This window comes from Erinaceus europaeus, chromosome 11 (genome assembly GCF_950295315.1).
Source record: "Erinaceus europaeus chromosome 11, mEriEur2.1, whole genome shotgun sequence".
NCBI classification, from domain to species: domain Eukaryota; kingdom Metazoa; phylum Chordata; class Mammalia; order Eulipotyphla; family Erinaceidae; genus Erinaceus; species Erinaceus europaeus.
In genome coordinates this window covers 77,334,034-77,357,687 of record NC_080172.1, presented here as the reverse complement: position 1 = coordinate 77,357,687, position 23,654 = coordinate 77,334,034, and the positions used below count along the sequence as shown (strand labels likewise).

The 23,654-nt window shown below is 38.9% G+C and overlaps 1 protein-coding gene across 2 annotated transcripts in view; it reads right to left on the bottom strand.

Moving 5' to 3' along the window:
* The window catches only part of TLCD4 (TLC domain containing 4), a 133,102-nt gene that overhangs the window by 103,386 nt on the left and 6,062 nt on the right, over positions 1 to 23,654 (bottom strand). The window lies entirely within an intron of this gene.

Genomic DNA, 23,654 nt, shown 5'->3' with positions numbered 1-23,654 from the left:
TAACCAAGAGCAAAACACACTATTTAGAGTCAATATTTGCTGTATTGATCTGGGGACAGTGAGAAGCAAACAAACAAAATAGAACTAAAATTTGAAATTATATGCCCCCCAAACAGTTTAGATGTGTTTTGTTGTTGTTGTCTGCTTGCTTGCTTGTTTGGTTTGGTTTTATTTGGTTTGTAACAACCATTACAACAATACAAAACTATTCATTCTTGAATTTCAAAATAAATATAAAAATACAGAGGATTAACATTGACATCCGTGTTAGTACCTTATCTCTGAGACAAAAATTCAGTTCTATAGTCAGCAAATAACTCACTTGGATAATACTTTTATTTTGGCATGCACATGACCAATGGCATGCACATGACCAACGTAGGAGCCAGGCCCCCCACTGCATTAGAGGGTGCTTTGGTGCTATGGTGTCTTTTCCTCTTCCTGTTTCTCTCTCCTCTGTCTGTCTGTCTGTCTGTCTGTCTCCAGGATTATAGCTGGGGATCAGTGCCTGCACTACAAATCTACTGCTCCTCCTGTGGCCCCCTTTTTTTTTTAATGGATAGGATAGAGAGAAATTGAAAGGGGAAGGGAAGGTAGAAAGATAGACACCTGCAACCTGCTTCAGCACTTGTGAAGCGACCCTCCTGCAAGTGGTGAGCAAGAACTCGAACCAGGAGCCTTGAGGGGGTCCTTAAGCTTCCTACCTGTTGAGCCACCACCCCCCCTTTCTGTCTCTTTCTATCTGAAATAGTCAGCCTGAATTGTGAAGCCTCAGCAGCAACAAGAAAAAGAATTCAGTCCCTCCCCTAGTGTCCACAGAAAACTACCTCTAGGCATTTCATTATTTCCCTCAACTTTTGTAAGACTAAATAGTTTTCAAGAATTGAAATGACCTCCCACTAGCGTTACATTCCTCTCTCTCTTCTTCCCTATGTAGGAATTGAATGAACACATTCTGTTACATAAACTTGAAATATTACTGTCTTCCTAAAATAGTTACTCTAAATAAATACAGTATAAATAAATACAGCACTATCCCTAAAATAAGAGCTGGAAGAAAGTCCATCTCCAAGTTTTGAGGATCCCATGCACTGATACTGTGTCAGCTTTTCTGCTTTAACTTTTAGCTCAACACTTTGCAATTAATCCACTTGAAGTAATGATCCCACTATAATTTTTGGTGACCCTCCCTACAAGGCTACTCAAGAGAGTAGTGGCCTAAAACTCTGTTTCTTGAATTCCATATCTTTATTTCCAATATCTCATTATGTGTTTCTAAGTCTGTCAAATGCAATAGACTATAATAATAACTCAGTATCTCTCTTCTTCCTTATAATTTTCTTTTTCTTTTCTCAATTTGTGGAGTCATCATGCCTCTAATCACCCAACAATTTTCCAGGATCTTTCTTGTTTCCCATCCCTCACTATCCAAGTAGACAAAAAATTCTGCCAGTTCCATGACTTAGTTGTCTATATAATTTGTCTCTTCTCTTCTTGTTCTTTCACCCACCAAAGTAGACACTTAGACAGCAGGTTTTCATTCAGTTGTTTTGTTATAATGCTGATAAGGAGAAGAAAAAAAAAGACCAAAACAGGGCCAATGTCCATGTGAAGATAAGCTATTTTGCTGATGCTGCAACTGAATTTTTAAAAGATAAGGTAACAATAGGGATATCAATGTTAATGTGAGTGTACTTTTAGGTGGGAGGGTACCATGTCCAGAGATGGGTCCCCATCTATAATGCTGGGATAGGGTCTGGTCACTGGATACTCTGAATTGGAATAAATGGCTTGGGAAATAAATGAGCGAATAAGTGAATGTAAATGACTTTTAAAATATTTAGGTCTTGGAATTTTTTTCTTTTTTTTTTTTTCTTTTGCCTCCAGGGTTATTGCTGGGGTTCAGTGCCTGCATTGCGTGCACTCCGAATCCACTGCTCCTGGAGGCTTTTTTTTTTTCCCCTTTTGTTGCCCTTGTTTATCATTCTTGTTATTGCTATTATTGTTGTCGTTGTTGGATAGGACAGAGAGAAATTGAGAGGAGGGGAAGACAGAGAAGGGGAGAGAAAGATAGACACTTGCAGACCTGCTTCACCACTCGTGAAGCGACTCCCCTGGCAGGTGGGGAGCCGGGAACTCAAACCAGGATCCTTAGGCTGGTCCTTAAGCTTTGTACCATGTGCACTTAACCCGCTGCACTACCACCCGGCCCCCAGGTCTTAGAATTTTTATACAGAACATTGGTGATATTTTGGAGTCTAAAAATTTGCTACAACAATTTAACTCTTATTTATATTATGTAAGATTTATTTTATGAGACTGAAGCTAAAGCATTACTCTAGCATATACAGCATAAAGAATCGAACCTGGGGTCTCAAACATTTAAGCTTTAAGCTTCACTATCAAACCCTATCACCATTTTATCCACATCCCCTGTTTATACCATTTGGCCTATGTGAAAGTGGGTTTGTATGTGTTTTGTCTAAAGTCATAAGTTCCAGGGGTCTAGATGATAGCTCAGTAAATAGAGGATATGCTCTAGAGAGGTTCTGAGTTTGATCCGGGCATTACATGAGAGCACCAAAGACAAAAGCAGGTGAAACTCTAAAGTTGATGGAATAGCGCTTTAGTGCTTTGGTGTCTCCTGCCCCAATTTCAAAATATAAAATTAAAAAATTGGGCTGAGAAGGTTGGTAGTAATATCATGTATGCATGCATGCATGAGACCCTGGGTTCACTTTCTGAAAAATATAGTCAGTTAAAAAAAATAATTATCTTTACTTATTGAGTAGAGGCAGACAGAAATTGAAAAGGTAGGGGGAGCCAGAGAGGGAGAGAGACAGTGATAACTGCTGCACTGCTTCACCACTGCAAAGCTTTCCCCCTGCAAGTGGAGATTGGGGCTGGAACCTGGGTCCTTGAACTTTGTAACGTGTGCTCGACAAAGTGCACCACCAACTGGCCCCCTAAAGTCAATTTTTAACTACCTACCAAATATTTCCAAATAACTGTTGAAAAAAAAAGGGGGGGGAGGGATCGGGCAGTAGCGCAGCGGGTTAAGTGCATGTGGCACAAAGCACAAGGACCGGAGTAAGGATCTCAGTTCAAGCCCCCAGCTCTCCACTTGCAGGGAGGGCACCTCACAATCGGTGAAGCAGGTCTGCAGGTGTCTATCTTTCTTTCCCCCTCTCTGTCTTCCCCTCCTTTCTCCGTTTCTCTCTGTCCTATCCAACAACGACATCAACAACAATAATAGCTACAAAAATAAATAAATAAAATAAAAACAAAGATAATAATAAAAACATTTAAAACTTTATTGATTTTCTGTTTTTCTTAGTGCTTTCTAAAATTATAAGATCATAGGGTTATAGTTCTATACCACTCCGGACACCATCTACCATACCATCTTTAAACTATGATACCTGTCATCTCTAAGTCTTTATACAGATTGCACAAGAATAATAAATTTCCTTTCTATCTTACTCAGTGCTTTGTACATTTTACATACAACAGAGCTTCAATAAATATTATAGAACAGACTTCAAAAACTTGTATTCTCCCATATAATTTATAATTTAAAGACTACCTCTCTCTCCAATTTTATGCCTTCTCAGGATTCTTTTCATTGGATTTTGATGGAATTTTCTTTTAATCCTTTCACTTCTAATCAAAAGTGATATTCCTTTTTTTTTTTTTTGTAATTCCTTGTTGCCTATCAAATACATGTCAGAACAGTCTTCTGTTGTAGCTGAAACTTACCTTCCCAGCCTTACTATTAATACTTTCACATTCTGTTTTTCATTTAGCTAAATTCAACCATTAGTTGTTCTCAAAACATACTGTTTTTTACTACTTTCATAACTTTGTTCATGCTACCTCTAAGACATAGAACTCTGTTTTTCTTCACATTTTCCCATGTCAAAAGTGTTCCTAGTTTAAGATCCAGATTAAATGCCACTTTATGAAATTTAGATTTCTCCAAACAAAAGGAAGGTTGGTCTTGAAATGAGTGCAACCTAGAGTGTTCCTAGCTATGACCATGGAATGCAAGTTCAGACCATCAGGGACTCAGAGGTTACACAGGTTCCCATGCTAAATATGGATAGACATGAGCCCTAGGTCAGATCAATGGGGTTTACAGTTAGTGGTATTTACATACTTTTCCCATATCTGGGAGCTACTCTCTGGCCTTATCCAGCTTTCTAGTCCTATTCCCATCTCTGACACCATCTTCCAAAACAATACTCTTAGCCCACCTGTATGTTATCTGCGGGGCTCAAGCATAAATTAGCAAAGTCATGGGCCCTTTGGAATATACCTAAAACAGACTTCTTAGCTTTTTCCAACATGAAGACCCCCAAATCTCATTTGCTCTATTCTTACCTTTATGTTCCTGATTATTAAACAATTTGTTCTGCTTTGTCTCTTAATGCTTTTCAGCTATCAAATTGCAGATGCTACTATGATGTCAACCTGACTTCCCTGGGCAAATGACCTCACCAATATGTCCTGGAACCTCAGCTCCCCAGAGCCCTACCCCAGTTGGGAAAGAAAGAAACAGGCTGGGGGTATAGATCTACCTGTCAATGCCCATATTCAGCAGAGAAGCAATTATGGAAGCCAGAGATTCCATCTTTTGCGCCCCATAAAAATCTTTGGTCCATACTCCCAAAGGGGTGACAGGGTAAAGAAGAGCAGCTGGCTCTGAACCCCAGTTCCACCAGGACCCAAAGCATCTGTCACCATAAATCTTGCTTTTGTACTATCACTGAAAGGGAAGCGAATGTGGAAAACACCAGAGGAAGTCAGGCACTATTTTGTTTATCTGAGAGAGAGGGGGAAAAAAGGAAAAAAGAAAGGACATTTGGAAGTAGTAATAGGTGTAGATGTGACTTAGAAAAGAAGGGAAGGCAGACCATCGAAAAAAATGGGCAAAAAATATATAGATATAGTTAGATCATTAAAGATATAAAGTCAACCCATATCTGTGGCCTTGGGAAAACTACTGCAATTTTCAATGGAGGGAAAGAGGACACAGAACTCTGGTGGTGGGAAAGGTGTGGAATTACACCTAATTTATTTTATAATTTTGTAAAGCAATATTAAATCACTAATTCTAATAATAATAAAAACTTTTTAAGGAAAAGTAAACATCCCACCAAAAAAAAGATGTTTAATGGAGTTAGTAAAAAATTATGTAAAATAGTTCAGTGCTTATATGTACATGTTAACATGAGGTATATTTTATGTTATATAATTATTAAGCTTAATTTTTACCACTTCTTTTTTACATGTAGCTACTAGAAATTAAAAAGTTCAGATGGGCAATATTGCTTTATACTTTTGTTTTGTAATATGACTTGGTATATTATTATAAATTCTTTATTATACAGTAAAATTATTATTTTTAAAAGTAAGTGTAAAAGCCACAATTCATCCCAAAGTGTAAGAAAAATCATCTTAGTTTTAGGAAAATCAAAACCTAAAGAGATTTTGAAATTTCCCAGGACAGACTGATTAGAAACTGATTCTCTGATTTTAAATCTCAGGCAAAAGGACAAAAGAGCTCTCCAGAAAGAAGAACATATAGCCTTTGAAAGAATGGACAAGGAATGCATGCTCCAGAAAGAAGAGATGTACTTACCGAAACAACAACGTAAGATGAAGTCATTAAAGTCAGCAGAGGATTGTGAAAACCAAATTATGCCACAGTAGATATTGATGGCTCTCCTCAGGAGATGAAGAACAATTGAGGACTGTCAGTTAGGAAATAAGATTAAAGGTGTAGAAATTGGAGGCAGAGCAAATAGTTATGAGGCAACAAAGACTAGTGTTATAGAGATCAAGAGCTTTGGAGTCAGACAACCTGCCATTTATCATGACCTAAGAAGAGAGTCTTCTTATCTGTAAAAATAAATATAATAATAGTCATCATAAGGTTTCAGTAAAGAATACAGGCAAGCACCTGCTACTGCATGGCAAATCTAATAGGCATTAAATCAAAGATGATAATAGGGGAGACTGGGTGATGATGCCGCTGGTCAAGCACACATATTAGCAATGTGCAAAGACCCAGGTTCAAGCCCTTGACCCCCACTATAGGGGGGAAGTTTCACAGTCCGTGAATCATTGCTGCTGGTGTCTCTCATTCTCACCCCCACTGTGGGGGGTTTCACAATCAATGAATCGTTGCTATAGGTGTCTCTCATTCTCACCTCCTCTATAGGGGGGGAGTTTCACAATCAATGAATCGTTGCTGCAGGTGTCTCTCATTCTCACCCCCACCATAGGGGGGGAGTTTCACAATCAATGAATCGTTGCTGCAGGTGTCTCTCATTCTCACCCCCACTATGGGGGGGTTTCACAATCAATGAATCGTTGCTGCAGGTGTCTCTCATTCTCACCCCCACTATAGGGGGCGAGTTTCACAATCAATGAATCATTGCTGCAGGTGTCTCTCATTCTCACCCCCACTATAAGGGGGAGTTTCACAATCAATGAATAATTGCTGCAGCTGTTTCTCATCCTCTCTCCCCTTCTACCTCCCCCCTCTGTCTCAATTTCTCTTTGTCCTACCAAAGATAGAAAAGAAAAGGGGAAAGGTGGGGGAGGAGGGTCCTCGAAGCAATGGATTGGTTGTGCAGGCACTGAGACCCAGTGATAGGCCTGGTGACAGTAAAAAATAAAAAATAAAAATAAATAAATAGATGCTGGCAGTATTGACAGTAGTCGTGCTATTTTTATTGTAATACATTTAGATCTATCTTAGGTTTTGCTAAAGGAAGGGCATGTTATACACATATAAGTTTACTGATGCTGTTTCACCTAAGCTGTCTAGGAATAAAACCAGTGATACTTGATTTATTCATACATAGCACCTTGCTGTTTATCCAAATGATGATGCCCCAGAAGCACAGAGTTTTCAAGAATTATCAGCTCCAGTTATATGTCTAGTACTGCTCTACCACTGCAAGTGGTACATTTGTAAAAACAGGTATGGTACGATCTCCTTTTGCAAGGACTCAGTAATCTGCAATACATTTGTCTGTTTCCTTTATTCTAGATTCCTGGTCTCATCTCTGATTTAAAATCTTAACACTCAAAACCTAAAACCTGATATTTACATTATTTCTGTGAAAGTGACCTTGGTTTCCCTATGTCACTACCCAGTTCCCTTTGGACTATTTCCATTCCTGGCTACTCTAGCTGGATGAGTCAGACTATATCTTGTCTGATCCAAACCTATCACCAGAACCCTACCCTGGTTCAGAGACTTTTACTACAGTGATGCTAAATCAATCCTATCACATTGATGGTAGAATATTTCTCAGAAAACAAGGATACCACAATGAGTATTGGTGAGTAGATAGCATGCCTGAGAAATTGGGTTACATTAAAAAAAAAAATCACTCGAGGGAAAGTGGTTTTTTTTTGTTTGTTTGTTTGTTTGTTTGTTTTTCTAATTTTCACCAGAAATATCACTGAAGCTCGGTCCCGGTACTATATTATGAACCCGCTGAATCCAGGGCGACTTCTTTCCTTTTTTTTTTTCCCACTAATTTTTATTAGATAGAACAGAGAGAATTTGAGAGAGGATGTGGATATAGAGAGAGGGAGAGAAAGATAGATGCCTGTAGTCCTGCATCACTGCTCCTGAAGTGGATCCCCTGCAGGTAGGAAACAGGGTACCAGGTTCTTGAGCTTGGTGATATGTGTGCTTAATCAGGTGTGCCACCGCCTGGCCTAGGGGAAAGTATTTTTAAAAGTGCCAGGAGATAGGAGAGAGGTAATATACAAGACTTGGATCCTAGAGATGCTAGGTTTGATCTCTGACACCACCAGTAGTTGGAGAGGAGTCATACTTAGGTATAAATATAAATATACCACTTGAGGTTCCAGGTCCAGTCAATAGCACACCTGGTTAAGCACACACATTACACAGCACAAGGACCCAGGTTCAAGCCCCTGCTCTCCACCTGCAGGGGGAAAGCTTCAGGAGTGGTGAAACAGGAATGTAGATGTTTCTCCCTCTCTCTCTCTTTCTCTCACTATACCTTGATTTCTCAGTCTCTATTCAATAAAAAATAAAATAAAATAACTTGAGGGCTTAGAAGGAGGTGAGAAAAAAAGGCAAGTGGCAGAGTATAATTTTAAAATGTATAATAATCTAAATTACATATTTTCTAAATTACATTTCTTCAATTCTCTTATCATATATTCTAAATCTTGGCAAATAAGTTGATTATATAACTATATATCACCTTCTTAAACTCTAAGACACCAAGGAACCTTCTTTTTTCTCTATAAAACCCGTATTTCTCCCAGTTCTGGAATCGCTGGGGCTTTGCTCATTTTTCTTTATGCTTTTCCTGATCCATACCATTTGATACTGTATCTGCTGATTTCAACCAAATTAATGCAGCCAGTGTCATCTCAACATGTTTCACTTTGGACTGTATTCAGAGACTCCAGGCCTGTAATGTAAACCTTCTAGCTCCAGTACTCTGGTGAGACCTTTCCTTGCTCACAGGACTCCTTAGTTCCATTTTGGGTGGTGCACTTCCTGACAAAGTTATAGAACCTAGATATATACCAGGGTCCATGAGATAGAGCACATGTGCACATACTTAGGGAAATATATATATCTTAAAGTAAAAGTGTGTAATAGTCTACAGTGACTCAACAAATGCAGCAAGAAAAAAGACTTAAAAGAGATACCATAAACTACTTAATCAAATATTTTCTACTTAGACCTAGATACCCTCCTCACCCACTTCCTATTTTACCTCTCTCAGTCACTTGAAGTCTAATTTTATTAGATAAAATAAGGATGACAAAAGCTGGATAAGGGCAAGAGACACTTTAATGATGACCATTTTGGTCACTACAAGGCCACCCCATCATCTGGGGCCTTAGTCAGGGAATCCTGGGATTCCTATGTAGAAATGATGAGTCTAGACCACTAACAGATCCCTCTTTCCACAATCACTGGTCATCTCCTTCAGGAACAATATCATAAACCTTTTTGTGGGCCTCTACAGGACATTGCCCTCAATACAGAACAGTGGTAGAAAAAGCCTCACTCTCCAAAGGTAGGCTGGATCAATATACTCTGCTACTTGAGGAAAACCGGTCCTGAAATAAGTGCAGCCTAGAATGTTCCTAGTTATGACCATGGAATGCAAGTTCAGACCATCAGGGACTCAGAGGTTACACAGGTTCCCATGCTAGATATGGATAGACATGAGCCCTAGGTCAGATCAATGGGGTTTACAGTTAGTGGTATTTACATACTTTTCCCATATCTGGGAGCTACTCTCTGGCCTTATCCAGCTTTCTAGTCCTATTCCCAACTTTGATACCATCTTTTCAAACAATACTCTTAGTCCAACTGCATGTTATCTGTGGGGCTCAAGCATAAATTAGCAAAGTCATGGGCCCTTTGGAATATACCTAAAACAGACTTCTTAGCTTTTTCCAACATGAAGACCCCAAATCTCATTTGCTCTATTCTTACCTTTATGTTCCTGATTATTAAACAATTTGTTCTCCTTTGTCTCTTAATGCTTTTCAGCTATCAAGCTGCAGATGCTACCATGACGCCAACTTGACTTCCCTGGGCAGATGACCTCACCAATATGTCCTGGAATCTCAGTTTCCCAGAGCCCTAACCCATATCCCTTGGGAAAGAAAGAAACAGGCTGGGGGTATGGATTGACCTGTCAATGCCCAAATCCAGCAAAGAAGCAACTACAGAAGCCAGACCTCCCACCTTCTGTACCCCATAAAAATATTTGGTCCATACTCCCAGAGGTCTAAAGAATAAGGAAACTTCTAATGGAGGGAGGGTGATATGGAACTCTGGTGGTGGGAATTGAATTGTATGGAATTTTACTCCTCTTATCCCACAATCTTGTCAATTATTGTTAAGTCAATCAGTCAGTCAATCAATCAATCAATCAATCAATTCTTCAGTCACTGATGACTTGTTACAAACTCTTATGCTTCTTTCCAATATCCCTACTGCTTTTAACATAGGTGCCACCATTTTCTTAAGCTATATTGAGATAATAGTCTCCCTAAAATCAACAAACATAAAAATACTTACTATCTTAAAGGGCCAGATAGTAAGTATTTTAGAGTTTGTCAGCCAAGTGGTCAATTATTCAATTATGTACTTACAGCCTAGAAGCAAAGGTGAACAGTATGTAAATGAATAAGGATGGTTGTATTCCAAGAAAATTTTATCTACAAAATTAGGTGATGACCTTTCTGTTCTACTCTACACATTATAGTCATGATAATCTTACTAAATGCTACTTCTCTGTTTAAATATTATCTATTGCCCTTAGAAGAAAGAAAAAGATTATTTTTTAAATCATTTTTAATATTATTGGGGGAATTAATGGTTTATATTAAATACAATTATTGGTACATGTAAGCATGAATTTCTTAATATATCAAACATTTTATCCCATTAGTTTCTTCTGGATCTTGGCTTCAAAGCACCACTGAAGTACTTCTTTCCCCAAATTCCTGATTCTCTCTTCCTTCTATGCATTCACATATACTGTTTTTAACTTGGAATATCCCTCTCTCCACCAACCACATTCTCTGTTACCAATTCCCATACCTCTCATCTTAAGATTATGCCTAGCAAATCAAATTTGAATTTAACATCCAATATAACTTATTTCAGGAGGATTTTCTGGATCCCTAGATTTTTACAAAGTACTGATATTTCTGGTGTCTAAATCTCCTATTAGTCTGATGCTCTGTGAGGACAGGGAGCTAGTCTGCTACTTTTCAGTGTGTTCTAAGATAATCAGTAATTGATATATAAAAATAAAAACATCCTAAAAATTGAGGAGTTCTCAAACATTAATTGGTAGAGAATAAGCTGCAGTTACTTGAACTGTTCTATCTAATGTAAACTCTGTTTCTGGAACATGTTCTTCCTTGCCATTGAAACTTACAAGGAGGTTTAGGAAATGCAAATAGTCCAGACTTTGTGATACTGCAACTAAAGCTTTGAGTGGTTTCACTTCTGCCTTGACTCTCAAACTTAATATGTTTATGCCCTCTTTAGCTTCTGCTCTCTTACTTCATATCCTGTTTACAATCTTACAAATGAGTTTCTGTATATGTAATAATTCTCCTCTAAGAATCATCTTAGTTTACTTTTCTGATCAATACTCACATTACATATATTAGCAGTAAGAGAATTATACATAATAAGTTTACAATTTATTTTAAAGTCAGGTCTATAGACCATGATAATTTAATCCTTGTCCAAATCTAACAGTATTGTCCTGAGATACTTCCTCTTATTGATTCAACTTTAGAGCTGACAAAATTAAGACCCAAAGAGGTTAGTAGCTTACTGAGGAAAGAGAATGAATGACAGAGCTGAGCTTTTAAGGAAAGTAAGCCTGACTCCCGAAGTTAAGCTTTGAATTTCATATTTCTATATAATTTTCATAGAACTACGTCTGTTTGCACTTGTTTAAATACAATCCCTGTGTATCCCCTGAAATCGGCAGTACTCCTACAAGCTTCATTCTGAAACTCATGGACAGTGTAGCTGAGTCCAAAGCAATCATAACTAATGTAGAATACAGTCAATATGCTAAGTGTTATTCATGTGTTATTTAATCATCACAGGTCCTAAAGAAGATAATGTTATCTATTTTAAAGATGAGAAAATACAGGCACAAAGAGATAAAATAATGTGTCACACAATTAGTAATGGGAAGAGCTGGGATTGAAGCCTGGGTAGTCTGGGTCCACATCTATACTTCTGGATAAAGAAAGAACACAATAGGGACATTGAAAGCATAAACAATTTCTTGGGTTTCATAGGATGAATTGTGTATAGGAAGGGTTAACTGATTCAGACTTTAATAATTTAGAACAGGGGATAATAAGTAAGGATGTCTAAGTTATTTATTGCTATCTGTTGGTATGCTTCTAATTCTGCTTCTAAAACCCCTTCTGTTTCATTGGTTTAATCCCCCCTGCTTAACACTGTATTCTGTGTACATAACCACTGTTAACTAAGCACTACCCTGCCTGCAGGGCATTGGTTTAATCCCCACTGGTTCATGATGTCTTTTTTGCTCCGCCCCATCTCATAGTACACCCTGATTTGCACCAGTCACTTTTCTCTCCACCCTCTCTACGTCACATCCTGTTTCCACCCTACTTAGTGAGTATATATATGATTGTGTTTTTAGTTTAGTTTAGTTTAGCTTAGCTTGGCTTACATTGTGCTGCGTTCTGCATGAATAAAGAGATACTGTGTACAGCTCAGCCATGAGTCTCTGGTTGTCTGTCTCCGCCCGCGAAGCTAGCCAGCCCGGCAGCTGTCAAAATAGGCTTATAAAAATTTATGGCTCCCCATCTGCAAGGGGAAAGCTTCACGATTGGTGAAGCAGGGCTGCAGGTGTCTGTCTCTCTCCCTCTCTATCACACCCTTCCCTCTCGATTTCTGGCTGTTTCTATCCAGTAAATAAATAAACACAATAAAAAATCTAAAAAAAATTATGGTATGTATAAACTATTGTATTTACTGTTGAATGTAAAACATTAATCTCCCAATAAAGAAATTTAAAAAAATTATGGCTTGGGCCAGGAGGTGGTGTACCTGGTTAAGTGCACACATTACAGCGTGCAGGGGGAAAGCATCATGAATGGTGAAGCAGGGCTGCAGGTGTCTCTCTCTTTATCTCCGTTTTCCTCTGGATTTCTTTGTCTCTATCCATTAAGTAAAATTAAAAAAATAAAATAAAAATGTATGGCTTAAATCTACAGTTAAACAATTACCTAACAATTCTGTGTCTCAAAAAGTTGGGCTGGATTTAGCTAATAAATTCTTTTGCTGATTTTGCCTGGGCTCACTTATGTGGTAGCATTTAGCTAGAGGAGCTTGGCATGAGATTGGTGATCCAAGATGCAACATTTCTCTGGTAGTCAATGCCAGTGTCATAAATGTGTGACTTGTGTTTGGCATTGGGTACTCTGTGATTCAAAACCTGATTATGTATATAACCTGGGCAATTTGGTTTACTGTTTTTTATATTACTGCCTTGAAATTCTAAAGAATCCTAAAACAATAGGGTCCCACTGAACCTTGCTAATTATATTGTCAGATGAGCTTATGGTGAGTGGGAAATGTCAGCTAGACTTCTTTCTCCGAGAGCAGCAAAGATTAGCTTCTTCTTCTTCTAGCGTTTGCCAAAGATTAGCTAAGAGTGTTGTACTAATTTTCAAAGATCATCTAAAAGTAGTGACCAATAATGGTTACTATCCAATAAATAAATAAATAAGTAATATTTTTTCTTTTATTTGGGTATTAATGTTTTACAGTCAACAGTAAATGCAATAGTTTGTACATGCATAACATTTCTCAGTTTTCCACATAACAATCCAACCCCCACTAGGTCCTCTGTTATCTTTTTCTGAGACTTGTACTCTCCCCTCCACCCACTCCAGAGTCATTTACTTTGGTGCAATACACCAACTCTAGTCCAGGTTCTGCTTAGTGTTTTCTTTTCTGATCTTGCTTTTCAACTTCAGCCTGTGAGTAAGATCATCCCATATTCATTCTTCTGTTTCTGACTTATTCCACTTAACATGATTTCTTCAAGCTCCATCCAAGATGGGCTGAAAAAGGTGAAATCATCATTTTTAATAGCTGAGTAGTATTCCCTTGTGTATATATAAATAATATGTATATATATTTTAAAGATTATTCATTTATTAATGAGAAAGATAGGAGGAGAGAGAGAGCCAGACATCACTCTGGTACATGTGCTGCTGGGGATTGAACTCAGGACCTCATACTTGAGAGTCCAGTGTTTTATTCACTGCACCGCCTCCCAGACCACGATAAATAATATTTTTAAAGTTAAAAAGTTAATTTATCTCTCAACGTTGGGGTCCTATTTCATGATGCTGTCAGAGGACTTAGTTTGTAGGTGAGAGTGCTCTGCAAAGAACCTTCACGAGGAGATGAGAAACTATGACCATGTGTCAACAACTGCACTATAAACTATTATTCCCACCTCCAATAAAAAATGATTAAATAAAAGAAATATAAGCTTTCTCTATGTGTGAGTGTGTGTGTATATTTTACATGTACATGAATGAATATGTCAAAAGAAAGAATATAAAATAACTATCACAAAATCTGAAAAGAGCATCAGTAAGATAGCTAACCTGTATAGTTGGGAGTCCAGCGGTAGCACAGCGGGTTAAGCACACGTGGCGCAAGGCGCAAGGACCTGAAGGATCCCCATTTGAGCCCCAGGCTCCCCACCTGCAGGGGAGTCGCTTCACAGGTGGTGAAGCAGGTCTGCAGGTGTCTGTCTTTCTCCCCCTCTTTCTGTCTTCCACTCCTCTCTCCATTTCTCTCTGTCCTATGCAATGACAACATCAATAACAACAATAACTACAACAACAATGAAAAACAAGGGCAACAAAAGGGAAAGTAAATAAATAAATATAAAAAAATTAAAAACAAAACTAAGCTGTATAGTATGCCTGACTTGTCTTGTGCACAAACCAAGTTCAATCCTGGTGCCCACAGCAGCAGATAAAATCTGGGTACCATGTTATCTTTCCCTCTTTCGTTCTGCTTCTCCTTCTATCTGAAATAGTCATCCCAGAGTGCTGAAACCCCAGCAGTAACAACAACAACAACAAAACAATAATAAAATAAAAAGAAGGCTTAGGAGATAGCAAGATGGTTATTCAAATAGACTTTTATGCTTGAGACAGGAAAGGTCCTGGGTTCAATTTCCAGCACTACTATAAGCCAGGGCTGAGTAGTACCTTCAAAACAAACAAACAAACAAACAAACACCACTAACGATCTGTAGAAACACAAAAACCAAAAAGGGTAAATACAAAATATCTACCTGTTTCCATTGTTTTATTTTTCTGAATAAACTATAAGTTAAAAGATTAAAAAAATTAAAAAAAAAACATAGGATAAGAGGGTACAACTCCATACAATTCCCATCACCAGAACTCCATATCCCATCCTCTCCCCTGATAGCTTTCCTATTCTTTAACCCTCTGGGAGTACAGACCCAGGGTCATTATGGGGTACAGAAAGTGGAAGGTCTGGCTTCTGTAATTTTTCCCCCACTGAACATGGGCGTTGACAGGTCGAACCATACACCCAGCCTGTCTCTCTCTTCCCCTAGTGAGGCAGGCCTCTAGGGAAGTGGGGCTCCAGGACACACTGGTGGGATCATCTGCCCAGGGAAGTCCGTTTGGCATCATGTTAGCATCTGGAACCTGCTTTCTGGTCCTTTTTCCAGCCATGACATCATCTCCACAGACAATAACTTCGATCCAACTGCATATCAGATGTCAGGCTCAGGGAAAGAAACCAAAAAACAAACAAACAAAAAACTTGTATAGTCATGGGCTCTTTGAAATATAATTAAAAGTTTTTTTGTTTGTTTGTTTTGTTTTTTTACCAGAGCACTGCTCAGCTCTGGCTTATGGTGGTGTGGGGGACTGAACCTGGGACTTGAGAGCCTCAGGCATGAAAGTCTCTTTGCATAACCATTATGCTATACCCCCACAAGGTTGTTTTTTTTTTTTTTTAGTATTTTTTATTTTCCCTTTTGTTGCCCTTGTTGTTTTTTATTGTTACAAAATAACAATAGTTATTTTATTATTTTATTATGCTGTAGTTATTATTGATGTCACTGCTATTAGATAGGACAGAGAGAAATGGAGAGAAGAGGGGAAGACAGAAAGGGGAAGAGAAAGAGAGCTGCAGACCTGCTTCACTGCCTGTGAAGTGACTCCCCTGTAGGTGGGGAGCCACGTGCACTTAACCTGCTACGCTACCGCCCGATTCCCAATTAAAAGGCTTTTTAATGGAACTAGATAAAGAAAGACCTGGGAAGAACATAAAAATGGAAAAAAAAAAATAGGGGTGAAGGACAGTACATTTGGTATAGCATACAAGTTACCATAGGCAAGGATTCAGGAATGGTAATGATATAAGCACCAAGCGGCAGAAATAACCCTAGTGACAAAAATAAAATAAAGTAAAATAAAATTAAAATGATTTGAGAAGAATCAACAGAAAATGCAGTAACAAAATGCTGTGGAAGATTTTTTTTTTTTCTCTTCAGTTGAGAAGACAAAAATTAAAGAGTTCCCATATTTGGGAGCTACTCTATTCCCTGATCAGAGCTATTCTAGCCCTTTTTCCAGCCATGACATCATCTCCTAGGACAATAACTTGGGTCCACCTGCATATCAGATGTCAGGCTCAGGCAAAAACGGGCCCTTTGGAATATACCTAAAATAGACCTACTAGCTATTTCCAAAATGGAGACCCCAAATGTTCATCCGTAATAGTCCAGCCTTTAGGTTCACGATTAGTCAAAAATCTGTATGGCTTTATAATGTTAACTCTTTTTCAGCCACCAGGTTCCATGCTACCATGATGCCAACTGGACTTCCCTGGGCTGACCAATGTGTCCTGGAGTTCCACCTCCCCAGATCCCTACCCTACTAGGGAAAGAGAGAGACAGGCTAGGAGTATGGATCGACCTGTCAATGCCTATGTTCAGCAGGAAAGCAATTCTGGAAGCCAGACCTTCCACTTTCTGCACCCCATAATGACCCTAGGTACATACTCCCAGATAGATAAAGAATAGGAAAGCTATTAGGGGAGGGGATGGGATACGGAGCTCTGGTGGTGGGAGTTGTACCCCTCTTATCCTATGGTTTTTGTCAGTGTTTCCATTTTATAAATAAATTAAAAAGTAATAAATAAAAAAATAAAGAGGTAAAAGTTTCTTGGATTTAAAAATGTAGAGATTAATAGTAATTATGGCAGACATTATTTGAGTGAATTAAGCAGTGATCATAAGCAAAGTGAACAGAAGGCATGAATTAGTCATTTTCTTTTATAAGAACAGTGATTCTCTCGGAAAGAAGAGATGAGATAATATCAAATTATGTCTAGTTTGACTTGTATATGATCTAAGATGAAATCAGTCCCTGGGAGGTAAATTGGCATGTTGAATCACAGAGACTAAGATGGCTCACAGTTCCACCTGCTAAGTATATTTTAAAAATGCACATCTTGAACAGCTGAGAAGACAATTTGAAATCAACATTTTAAGCTGGTAAAGTTATCCCCAAATTCAAAACTACTTTTGAATGTGGAGGTGGAATCCACCAGTAATTCATTTTATAGAACAAAAATCTCCAGAGACAATGCCTTCACCTCTACTCTCATAGTTATTGTCTTTTTTTTTTTGCATGGGATAGATGGTCTATTCCCTGGAGATCCAGGAGACCTAAGCCAGGTATAGAAATGAATGACAAGAGCCTACTTCCTGTAGAATAATAGCAATGCAGGGGAGGAGCAATAATTCAACAGATATGAATAGAAAAGAGGGGTAAGAATCAGCAATAGTTAGGTTTATAGGATCAGATACTTCTGTTTGGCAGACTAAGTTGTAACTATGACCCCTTTCCATCCCAAGTCCCCGTAAGAGACCCAATATCAATCAACTCTTTAAAATACAGAGAATGTAGTAGTCTCTCAAAAAGGGGGAGGGGAAAAACCCCTTCAAGAAAGTAAGTATTTCATTGGGAAAGAATTAGTGTGTTGTCTTGGAGTAAAATGAATGTTTCTTATTGCATTAAATGCTTATGTTTCAGGTGACATAAAGATCACATTAGTGGAAGATAGAACCACTACTAGGAGATTCAGCTTCAACCTTAATTTGGAGACTTGATTCCATACCCTTTGGAGAGCTAAGTTAACTGAGTACAAAACAGAAACACCAGGAATGTTTACCCAGATGAAAATTAGGACTTGTGATGTGGAAGAAGAAACTAAGGGACAAAACCTCCTTTGGTGGGAAGAGGCTGAACATTTCTAAAGGCTAAGCTAATGCCACCAGATTGAGATGTTTGGAAGAAAGAAGTACAAAAGGATGAGTAGGAGGCATCAGAGGAGTGACGGGAATGTTCTCCTTATAAAACCTATGTCTGAGAGGTCCCTCTCGGTGTATCAGGTTCCTTTAGAAAGTGTACTGGTGGGCCTGGGTGGTGGTGCACCTGGTTGAACGCACATGTCACAATGTGCAAGGTCCTGGGTTCAAGCCCCCAGTCTCCATCTGCAGGGGGAAAGCTTTGCAAGTGGTGAAGCAGTGTTGCAAGTGTCTCTCTGTCTCTCTCCTATATCTACCCCCCCTTCCCTCTCAATTTCTGGCGGTCTCTATCCAATAAACACATAAAGATATTTAAAAAAAAATTTTTTAAAAAGAAAGTTTGTTGGCTAGCCAAATGACAAGAGCCGACAGGGAAGACTAGCTACGATAGGGCAAACCTAATAAACACCATTTATTCGCTGCATTACTAGAGAACAAAATCTGTCACTAATTGTAAAAGCAAGTTGAGTCAGCACTAATTCAACCAAACTCACAGACACTCTGCAGGTCCATATATTAGAAGTGTGTAGTGTGCACAGAAGGGTGTCATTCCATGGCATTGTCTGTGAAAAATCAGTCTGACTTAAGTGGCATTAGGAGGGTCAGTGCTGGCCTTTAATAGACGTGTAGCTCATTAAGAATAGGCTATCAGGAGACATCATCTCTCATGTGAAATATCACATTGCTCTGTGCTCACCAGAAGACTTCAACTCCATAAAAAAGCCCAACTGCTTAAAACTACACTGGGAGTGGAAAAACACTCTGGCAAAGGTAAAAAGGTGTGGTTAAAGACTGCTGTGCCACTTTAATGTGGTTGGGCTGTGCCTGGCTGATCATTTAAAGGCTTATGCTGTGGCAGGGTAATTTGAGGGAAGGTTTTAATGGATTTTGGTTTTAGTTTGTAATAGAAAAGATATGAGTTGTAAAGGTTAAGAGTGAAAACAGAGTGAGAGAAAGTGGTTAAAGATTAAGGAGATGCACAATAGATGGGGAAATTGATGGAAAAAAAAATTTGTTCAGTTTTATAGTATCTTTTCAGAAAGAGAAATTAACAGATTCTTTCACATTTCTAAGTTAAAACATAATTATTTCAAAATTCCCTAGGTAAACACTCACATTTTAGAACTTGTTAATATTTCCTTTGATTTATTTGTTATTTTTAAAAGTTAAATGTAAAACAGAGCTCACATTGAAATCCAACTATAGAGAAGCAAATCTTTCTATTACAAATATTTTATTTATTTGCTAGAGACAAAAAAATTAAAAGGGAAGGGGAGACAGAAAGTGAAATACCCACAGCACTGCTTCACCTCTTGTGAAGCTTTCCCCCTGAAGGTGAGGGGGACCTCACCTTGAACCTTGCACATTGCAATATGTGAACTCTACCAGGAGCACCACTGCCAGCCTCAGAGAAGCAAATCTTGAGTCTGGGAAATAACTAAGTTATCTGAGATTTCCATCAAAAAATAATTATGCTTGTAAAAGAGAGGAGAGAGAGAGACAGAGAGAGAGAGAGAGAGAGAGAGAGAGAGAGAGAGGAGGGACTTATAATGAAAGGACACCCACTGATGAAAATTAATAGACTCTGTGAAGATGATGAGAAGAAACCAGGAGGTTGGGGCTGGGTGATGGTACACCCAGAAGAACATATTATTATTGTGATTGAAGACTTGGGTTCAGTCACACTTGGGAAATGGAAGATGAGAGGGGAACTTCACAAGAGGTGGAGCAGTGCTGAAGTTATCTCTCCTTCTATGTCTCTCTTTCTCTCTCTTTCTTTCTGCCTCCCCCCGCCCCATCCCTATCCCTCTACCAAGGAAAAAAAAAAAGATAGCAACTGGTAGCAGTTGAGTTCTCATGCAGGCAAAGAATCCCAGTAGTAACTCTGGTGGCAAGAAGATGAGAGGGGGAGGGAGAAAAGGAGGAGGAAGAGGAACAGACGGAGGAATAAAGGAAAGGAGAAGAAGGAGAAGGAAAAGACGCAACTATCATAGCACTGAATGAAAAATCCATAGGCTGCTGGAGGTCTGCCATTTCTGAATTCCAGTAACCTGCTCTTACCTTTATTGTCAGTACCTTGATAGGCTCTGTTTCTAACCAATCAGCTTGTGTCATGCCCAGTTCTAAACTGATAAAAGCTGGGTGCTGCAGTACAAGTTGGTGGGAATTGGCCTGCAACCCGTTAATGTAAAATAAATGTAACTCCCTGCCCTCCATGTGGCCTCAGGTCTCATTCTTTGGGTACTTTTGAACTATACTATGGAATTTTTTTATTACATTTTTGGAGGACCCCCAGCAAGATCTGACTGCTGCAGCCCTGTCTGGGCCAGACCAGGGCTTCGGAATCTGAGAGGCATGGCCTCTCATAGGAACAGAGAAGCACGCAACCTGGATCAGATCAGAATTCCAAGGTCTCCTTCCATGTGGGACTGAACTTCTCTGAGGGTGAGCCAGCCCTGTGTTCTGAGTGAGAGAGCAAGTGACCTATGTTCTGTAAGAGGATCTGTGTTCCAGGATGGGAAGGGTCTGGGAGAGGTTAGGAGCTAGGCCTTTTAAGTCACCCCAATAGCCAGGTTAACTGGATGCTGGCCAGGGAAATTCTGCCAGAAAAGGAGGCTATGGTATACGGCCCAGGAAAGCTAGCTCAGACAGGAATGTTTTAACTTCGTGTGTGTGTGTGTGTGTGTGTGTGTGTGTGTGTGTGTGTGTGTGTGTGTAAATGTCCTTTTGCTTCTTCTCTTTTTCTCACTGACCATGTGTATGCCAACATGTTATCTGAGGGCGCAGTCTTAGACACATGACTGGTAGCCATGCTTGTTCATCATCTAGAAGTTTTGAATTCTTAAAGAATATTTCTTTTCTTTTGTTATTTTATGCTAAGAGTAATTAAAGCATTTTGGTAAATGTCCTAGTAACTTAAAACACAGTACATAAAAATGTGACTAGGAGTGTACAAAAGGTTCTAGCACTGTTCTTATGTGGTCATATCAAGGAAAAAATTAATTTGTTAATGTAGATGAGAAAATATTTAAAACAGATGTTTAAGTATTTAAATTTATCAAATCCTTAAGTGTTTAAAGTGACAATTCTTCATCCCCAAATAGAAAAACAAATTAGATGGATATATTTAGATAAGAGAGGGTCCAGGACATTCTGGAGGGGGCCCCAGAATATCCTGTGAAGTTTCTTTGTGGAAAAGTAATCCACAGCAAATTTGGCTTTTGTTTGGCACTGTGAATCTTCTGAGAAGCTCTGTCACAAACATGGGTCTTAACTCTCTAAGTAACTTGAGTTTATTAGAAGCTTTAAAGTAAAAAATTAGTTTAAAATCAATATGCTATAACTCAATGTGGTTTGAGATCCCCCACATAAAGGGGTTCCTACACAAGGTTAAGTAAGCTATTTAAAATTTGTTTTCTTTAATTAAAAGCCTCCTATCTAGCATGTGTGTACTAAAATATGGGCAAAATTATAAGCAATAAAGATTATTAAGTAAAACCTTTTAAATCTAAACTTGTTGGAAATGTACCCCTCTTATCCTATGATCTTGTCAGTGTTTCCATAAAAAAAAGAAATCTAAACTTATAGCTCCCACTAAGGGTGTGTTTCAATCTTACTAAACTAATGAGTAAGGCTAAAGGCAGAAAGAATACTACTGATTGAATCAGATTGAATTTTAACAGAGGGCTCCAAATGTTAATATATTTCTAATAATGACTTGTTCTTTGAAATACTAAATCCCCTAAAAATTTAGACCAGGGAGAACAGAAGCAACTGGTGGCATTACTTTATAAGATACAGCTATATATAAATAGCATAAAAGGACATAAATTATGGTGAGGTCTTGTAATGATATAGCAAATGCTAACAAAAAGATTTTCAAAGTTAGTCCAATTGCCAAATAATTTGGTTATAACCATAACTATCTATTGCCTTCTTAAATCCTAAGACAGCAGGAAGCCTCCTCTTTCTCTAGCCCATGTTTCTCCTAGTCCTGAAACCTCTTTCCTACATGCTCCTCCCATTTCATACCAACTGATACTGCATCTGCTGATCCCAACCTAAGCAATGCAACCAGTACCACCTCAGCATGTTTCACTTCGGACTGTCTCCAGAGATGTCAGGTGTGGAATGTCAACCCTTCAGTTTCATTACTCTGGTGAGACCCTTCCTAGCTCATAGGACTCCTTAATTCCATTTCAGGTGGCAGACTTCTTAACAAAACCTCAAAACCTAGATATAGACCAGGGCCCATGAGATAGGGCACATGTACCTATAAGTTAGGGGAAAATATGTACCTTAAAGAAAAGTGCACAATAATTTGTAGTGAGAAAATAAATGAAGCAAGTAGGAAGACCTAAGAAGACACCATAAAGAACCTAATGAAATAGCTTCTACTTAGACCTAAATATCCTCCTCACCTACCTACTACTGCACGTCCCTCAATTACTCCAAAGCTAACCTTGTCAGACAAAGTAAGGACTATAAAAGCTGAATAGGGCCAAGAGACTGGCATACTTTAGCAATGACTCTTTAGTCACTATCAAGCCACTCCATTACCTGAGGCCCTATTCAGGAAGTCCTGGGATTCCCACACAGACATGATGGGCCTAGACCTCTTAACAGATCCCTCTCTTCACTGTCATTGGTCATCTCCATAAGGAACAACATAGTGTTCTCCTTTGGGGGCCCCTAATAGGAACTTGCCCTCAATGTGGATCAGCAATGGTAGGGAACGTTCCATTCTCCGAAGGAATGTTGGACAACATACTCGACCTACTACCTGAGGAAGATGGGTCCTGAAATTAGTGCAGCCTGTCCTAGCCATGACCACAGAATGAGAGCTCAGACCTACAGGGATGCAGAGGTTATATAGGCTCCTGTGCCCCAGAACAAATCGATGGGGTCTACTGTTAACAATATTTATATACTTTCCTCGGATTTTTAGAGCTACTCTCTTCACTGATCTGGCTTTCTAGGCCTTTTTCCAACTGTGACAATAACCTGGGTTCACCTGAATATCAGATGTCAGGCTCAGACAAAAGCTAGTAAAGTCATGGGTCCCTTGGAATATACCTAAAATAGACCTACCAGCTTTTTCCAAAATGGAGACCCCAAATCCTCATCTGCAATATCCTTGCCTTTAGGTTCATGATTAGTCACCAATTTGTTCTGCTTTATATGTTAACTCTTTTTCAGCCACCGGGTTCCAGATGCTACCATGATGCCAACCAGACTTCCCTGGACAGATGACCCCACCATGTGTCCTGGAGCCTCGCCTCCCCAGCTCCTGACCAGCTAGGGAAAGAGAGAGACAGGCTGGGAGTATGGCTACTTTCCAAGTGAGTTATTTTCCTGACTCAATACTGTGCCTTTTAAATAATATTTTAACATCGCATTAAGTTTGGAAGTGAAGATCCAGTAGAGCACAGTACTTGTATCCTGAGGCATTGGATTTGATGCCCTGCAACACATATGCCAGAACTAAGTGGTGTTCTGGATTCCCTTTCTTTCTCAATAAATTAAGTCTTTAAAAATAAAATATATCCCACCTGCAGTGGGGATGCTTCATGAGTGGTGAAGCAGGTCTGCAGGTGTCTGGTTTTTTTCTCTCCCTCTCTATTTTCCCCTCCTCTCTCAATTTCTCTTTGTGCTATTAATGAAAAAAATGAG